Source organism: Sorex fumeus, unplaced genomic scaffold (assembly GCF_029834395.1).
Source record: "Sorex fumeus unplaced genomic scaffold, SorFum_2.1 ptg000094l, whole genome shotgun sequence".
Taxonomy (NCBI): domain Eukaryota; kingdom Metazoa; phylum Chordata; class Mammalia; order Eulipotyphla; family Soricidae; genus Sorex; species Sorex fumeus.
In genome coordinates, this window is record NW_026606151.1 from 12807198 (window position 1) to 12814679 (window position 7482).

Below are 7482 nucleotides of genomic sequence, written 5' to 3' on the forward strand. Positions count from 1 at the left end.
TTTGTTTTTGCAATCACGAGGGTCGAACTCAGGTGTCATACATGCAAAATACGTGCTGCAGAACCACCTCGCCAGCCTCTGTCAGCACTTTCAAAGCTTTACTAGTCCTCGTAGCTGGGGCCCAGGAGATGGCTCAAGAACACATGCTTTTAGCATGCCAGAGTCTTGGGTTTGGTCCCCAGCACTTAGGACTCAGTTCAGCACCACCAAGCTCCACTGGGGATGGCCTTATAAAAAAAAAACAAAGTAAACCAGGCACCAAAACTATTATTTTTTTTTCTTTTTGGGTCAACACCCGGCGATGCACAGGGGTTACTCCGGCTTTGCATTCAGGAATTAATCCTGTCGGTGCTTGAGGGGGGCCATATGGGATGCTGGGAATTGAACCCCTTTTCGGTCACATGTAAGGCAAATGCTCTACCCGCTGTATTATTGCACCAGCCCAATTTTTTTTTTTTTTTGCTTTTTTGGGTGACACCCAGTGATGCACAGGGATTACTTCTGACTCATGCACTCAGGAATTACTCCTGGTGGTGCTCGGGGGACCATATGGGATGCTGAGAATCGAACCCGAGTTGGCCACATACAAGGCAAACGCCCTACCTGCTGGGCTATCGCTCCAACCCCTCCAGCCCAATTTTTAAAAAATATTTTAAAATAAGTCTTCAAAAGAAGACTTTGAATCTCGGTCTTTTAATTATACTTTACAAATTCAGATAATGTTAAGAAGTACCCTAGTGATAAGCATTTTTGTTTTGATTTGGATTTGGGCAACACCCAGCAGTTCTCAGGCCTTACTCCAGGCTCTGTGTTAGGGATCACTCCTGGTAGGCTCAAGGGACCATATGGGATGTCGGCCGTTGAACCTGGGTCTGCCACATGCAAGGCAAGCACCCTACCTGCTGTACTGTCGCTCCGGCCCTGTAATCATAAGCATTTAAAGAGATCACCGGACTTAATTTTTGTTAGCAAACAGTATGTAATTGGTAAGCTATAAATAAAATGATTTAGTCTTCATAACTTCTAAAGATTCATGTTTATAGTTATGTTGCCAGTAGAGGGAAAGCTTTGATTTTGATTAAAGTCAGTTTCATACTGTATGGGACTTTTTGCTAAGAGGGCAACATTAACATTTAGTTTTGCTACTTGTAAAACTGAAGTTATTTTAGAATAAGTAAACAAAGTGAACTTCCAGTGTTACTTGTTTGTTGGTTTCTTTTTGTTTGTTTTGGAACACATCCAGTGATACTCAGGGGTTACTCCTCACTCTCCACTCAGGGATCATTCCTAGCAGTGCTCGGGAGACCAAACGGGAAGCTAGGATCGAACCCAGGTGTGCTTTGTGCAAGGCAGAGACCCTAAATGCTGTACTATTATTTCAGTCCTCGGTATACTTTAAAAAAATGACATTTGTGGGGGGCCAGATAGTTCAGCGAATAGGGCAGTTGCCTTGCATACAGCCAACCTAGGTTTGGTCCCTGGCACCACATAATGATCACCCAAGCCCACCAGGAGTAATCTCTGAGCACTGCTGGGTGTGACCCAAAACAGCAACAAAGAATAAATAAAAAATAAACAACTTTTTTCCGGTGCCAGGGATAACTTGGTGTATAGTAGCACTCCTGCCTTGCAGAATGAGGCATGACAGTGAGCCATCTCTTGACAAACACAAGTGTGCAGCTGCGGCGCTACCCCAGGGAGCATCAAACCCGTGCCACTCCTGTTAGGCACCCAAAGTATGTGCACTGCTTCCCAAGTGGCATTAGACTCCCCGTAGTCGCAGCCACATAGGGCAAAGGGAAGGGAAGGGAAGGGGGAATTGTCTTTTCCATAAGATAAATATTCTTTAATAAAGAATTTTCTTCGGAGTTTGCTTTAGTGTTTTTATGCACATGATGGAGCTGAAGTTTGTGCCTGCTTCCTGTCTCTGGATTTATTGCTGCTACTTCATCTTTGCTTCTTATCCTGCCATGAACTCTCTCAAGAATGTCCTGACTTGGTTGAAAACAGAAGAACACTCCCTCTCCCCCCCCACTCACATACATCCCCCAGAAAGGGAAGAAAGCCAGTGGATTAAATACAGTGTGAAAGGACACATCTATTTTTCCTTGGGTTGCTGAAATGAGCTAAAACACTATATATCTTGGAATTTATACAGTTAGTCCCTTTGTATGGAAAGCTTTTATATTAGCCATAATTTTAATTACTAAAAGTAAATAAAGGGACTGGAGAACGGTATAGAGGTTAGGACTCTTGCCTTGCACACAGCTGATTGGGGTTTGATCTCTGGCATCCCATGTGTTGCCTGAGTGCAGAGTCAGGAGTGTGCCTTGAGCACAGCTGAATGTGACCCCAAACCAAGGAAGAATCAAATAAGGGCCTGAGAGATGTGACTGGTAGATACCCCCCTTACATACGAGGCCATAAGTTTCGTTTCTACAGTTTCCCTGTGATCACTGGCATGATAGTGCGTGTTCCCTGGGGAGCACCACAACCAAGTGTGTGAGCCCGGGACGATGCAGATAAGACAACAAGGGGTGTGTGTGTGTGGGGGGGGGGGAGTAATCTATGCTAATGTTTTACAAGCAAGGCGGGCCAGAGAGAGTCCGGCATTAAAGGCACCCTTTGTGCATTCACCTGGTTAGATCCTTAGCACTTTATGGTTTCTGAGCATTGCCAAGAGTTGCCCCTCAGTGCCTGTCATATGGCCCCAATACATCTACTCCCCACCAATGAAAAAGCAATAGGGACTTCGGGGGACACATTCATTAAAAAGAATAAGAACCCCCTCCTACCACATTACCAGAAAATGAGTTGAGGGAAAGACTAAATACAAAAAGCAAAAAATAGATAAAAAGTTACAAGTGAAGTGAAACCAAATCACTTTTTAATATCCTTTTCTGGGCAAAAGTTCTGAATGAATCCAGTATTGTAGCTTTTTATACTTGACCTCCATTCCTGGTAAGAGTCAAACTCACAATGTTCTCTTTCAGCAGGCTGATAAGAACCAGGATACGGCTCTGGCAATGCCGTGCAATAGATCTGGTTTCAGTCCCTGGCATCATCTTTGCCACTGCCATGGAGAATACTGAAAGCCTGATACTTTTATCATTATTTGGGCTGGAGCGATAGCACAGCGGGTAGGGCGTTCGCCTTACAAGCGGCCAACATGGCCGACCCGAGTTCGATTCCTCCGCCCCTCTCGGAGAGCCCAGCAAGCTACCGAGAGTATTCGATATGCCAGACACAGTAACAACAAAGTCTCCAATGGAGATGTTACTGGGCCCGCTCGAGCCTTTTTATACAATAATTATGTAATCAATTATTATATTAGTTAGTGGATTAAAATGTAATTTTAAAAATAGATTAAACATTTATTTTAAATAATGAAAAAATTAATTTAAAATTTAAACATTTAAAATATAAAATTAATTTTTAAAAATAATTACTCAGTTAAAAAACTCTTCTCCAAAAAGACTGCGTCGAGAGGAAGAGACCTCTCAGAGGCTGCTCAGATTGGGGTTACTCCTGGCTCTGTGCTCAGGAATTACTCCTGGCAGTACTTGGGAGACCATATGGGATGCCAGAGATTGAACCCGGGTCGGCTGTGCGGAAGGCAAGTACGCTCCCCACTGTACTATTGCTCTGGCCCCACATTTCAAGACAGGGCCCCCAGGGTCATTGCAGGATGGTCCACATTGGTGGCTCCCCTTGCTGTAGGCGATTTCTTTTTCTTTGTGTTTGGAGACATAGAGACAAAGACAGCACTCTTGTGCCCAGTGCTCCTTGCTCTTGTGCACGGTGCTCCTTAGCAGGAATAAAGGCTGGGCAAAATGCTGCATTGATGCTGAGAAGCTCTTCAGTGTTGGTGGCCGGGGCTGCGTTATTGTATTGGCTTTGATGAAACAAAGATGATCGCCTGTTTGTAGCTGCAGACTTGTATTTTTTTTCTTTTAATTTTCTGGGCCACCCCCAGCCGTGCTTAGGACTTGCTCCTGGCTCTGTGCCCAGTGATCACTCCTAGTGGGGCTCCAGGGACCCTATGTGGGGCCCGGGATTGAACCCAGGTGAGCCTCGTGCAAGGCACCTTTCCCACCCTCTAATCTTCCTAGTCTCTGCAAATACAGGTGTGAAAATTTCTGAGCTAAGTCTGCCTTGGCCTCAGACTGCTTGATGTTGAAGTGAACAGCGTTATTCCAGTACCTGGTTTATCACAGACTGTTTCTCTTCAAGCTGAGGATTCTAAGAATGGACCCATGGTGCTAAGTGTGGTCCTGTGTAACAGTTACACAAGATCATGGTAGTTGGTCCACAGACCTACTTAGTGAGGTGAGGAAGATGGAGCAAAACCACACACACACACACACGCACACAGACATGCACACATGCACACACAGGCGCACATACGAACACACACACACATGCACAAGATACGCACACACACATGCACACACAGACACGCGTGCACACAGGAGTGCATGTAAAAGTTGGCATAATTAGCACAAGGCCCATACTAGTAGTATTGAACTCACGTCAATTTCCCGGATTTGGTATTTGCCTGGTAATGTAGGAGGGTTACCAACCCGGGTTTGACTCCCAGCACCACATATGGTCCCCAAGCACCTCCAAGTGTGATTCCTCATCACAGAGCCAGGAGTAAGCACTGAGCACCACCATATATGGCCCCCAAACCAAAAATAAATAGGTACAATAAAAGGTTAAAAAAATGTTGAGGGCGAGGGTGGGGTGGGGGTAGGGGTGAATATGGGAGAGGAACTGGAGAGACTGGTGGTGGGAAATGTACATTGGTGAAAGAACGGGTGTTGGAATGTGATATGACTGAAACCCAGTCATGAACAACTTTGTAACTGGTATCTCACTGTGATTCAGTTTAATAAATTTTTTTTTTTCCTTTTTGTGTCACATCCAGCAATGCTCAGAGGTTACTCCTAGTTCTGCACTCAGGAATTACTCCTGGAGGTGCTTGGGGGGACTGTATGGGATGCTGGGGATTGAACCCAGGTTTGCCGCATGCCAGGCAAATGCTCTACCTACTGTACTATCACTCTGGCCCCAATAAATACAATTTTTTTAAAAAGATGTTGAGTGTAAACAGCCGGACTCATGCTGAATATTGACATACTGAAAATCTTCAATTAAAATCAATGACAAGTTAACGTGTGTTAACACACACACACACACACACACACACACACGAGTCCATACCATTTCTCCAACTTTTTTTGTTCTGGGGCCATACCCAGCAATGCTCAGGGGTTACTCCTGGCTCCGCACTCAGGAATGACTCTCGGTGGTGCTTAGGGGACCACATGGGATTCTGGGGACTAACTCCCGGTCAACTGCATACAAGGCAAATGTCTTCCCCGCTATACAATTGCTCTGGCCCCAAAGCATGCTTTTTGAGGTAAGTTTCAGGAGTGGCCAAGTTTCTTATTTTCACAGAGCACAGAAGCGGGGCGAGATCTGGGCCACATTCTGGCTCTGGTTGTGTGCAGACACTCTATGTGGTTCCAGAATCAAACCTGGATCCACATGCCAACCTGGATTCCCCCTACATTTCACTGTCACTGTCCTCCCATTGTTCATCGATTTGCTTGAGCGGGCCCAGTAACATTGTGAAACTTGTTACCGTGTTTGGCATATCGAATACGTCACGGGTAACTTGCCAGGCTTTGCTGTGAGGGCGAAATACTCTTGGTAGCTTGCCAGGCTCTCCGAGAGGGGCAGAGGAATCGAACCCGGGTCGGCCATGTCAGCCGCGTGCAAGGCTGCCTCCCTGAACTCGTCCTTCCTGGGAGAGGGCCGGAGGGGCACCTTTGTAAACCCAAGTCCTGCTTTTAGGAGCATGTGGGGTTTTTCTTCCCTGTTGCTTCTCACATTTTCAACACACTATAACCCTCAAGGCCTAACAGTGTATTTTGGGGTGACATATCCTTAACCCCTTGACAACTGTATCTCACTGTCGCTTCGCTACACTTCATACATATCTGAACTGGTCGAAGAATTTCCATGACCAACTCAAATGATGAACAGGAAGGAAAAAAACACAACCGCGAAACACAGAAGCAGGAAGTTCTGTTACTTGAACATTTATTAATTACACACACCATTCTGCAGACGAAAACACAGGTTCACATACACAATTAGCAAAAACTTGGCATGTGGGTTTCGTGTTCATGTTTAAAAAGTAAAAGGATTACTCACACATCCTGCTACACTTCTTCCTGCATTCTTCCACAATAGGAGAAAAATCATAAATATTATTCAAGTAAAATGCCACCTGAAACAGCTACATGTAGAAGGTTAAAACCCCGGGCTCCAGTCCTCGGAGAAGGCAGTCATGTGGCACAATTCAGTTAATAGGTTAACAGTAAATTATATTGATGTGTATTGTGCTTCTGATCTTTATTTTCAATGGAGTCTTATGGTAAGATTAAAGGCAGGGGAAACAGCATCTAAATTCCTTAAATGAGATTTCCTGAACAATCACAGAAAGTAAATCGACATTTTTTTTCCAGGCCAAGGGTTTCTCTTAATCTAGGTAACTTGAGTTACATATATTCTCTAGAAAGTTCTTGATGACAACTCACTAAAGCAATGTCTAGAAAAGTGCTTTTTACACAGGTGTCAATGAAATGAAATGTTTGATAAAGGCCTAAGCCAGGGATAACAGATTTTCCGGCAAAGAGCCGAAGTGTAAATATTTTACATTCTACAGGTCACAGTGCAAACGGATGGGATGTCTCCGTGCCTTTATGGACATAGAAATCTGAATTTCATATCACTCGCAGGTGCCATGAATGGGATTATTCTGATTCTCACCACGGCCCCCTCCCCGACAATCTACCATTTGGAAACCAAAAAACCGTGTGTGTGTGTGTGTGGTGGGGGGCGCTTACATCTGGCAGTGCTCAGGGGCTATTCCCAGTTCCGCACTCAAGAATCACTCCTGGTACGCTCGGGGGAGCATTTGGGATGCCAGGGATCAAACTTGGGCTGGCCACAAACAAACCAAGTACCCTCCTCTCTGTACAATCACTCTGGACCCAAAAAGTCATTCTTCACTCTGGGTTTCACAAAGCCAAGTGGCAGGTGACCGGGCCTGTGATTTGTCCACATTGTTCTAGCGGTCATTTCCTATTTCATGACAAAAAGTGTATTTCTGGGTAAAGGCTCATCCATCACCAGCAGCGAACTGACTATAAGAAAACAATCTCCATATGAAACACTCAACTAAAACCACAGCTTTTCCTTCCCGCCACTCAGGACAATTTCAGCGACCACTATGCAATTTTCTCTCCAAAATTCTTTTAATTAAAAATGAAAGAGAAATCTTATATTGAGTCCCTTGGCCCTCTACTTATGTATCTGGTGAGCCAAATGTTCAACAAAACTCAAAATATGCCACCAGCTGAGGAATTCACTGCTGACAAAACTACTTTTTGCATGGCATACTGCAAA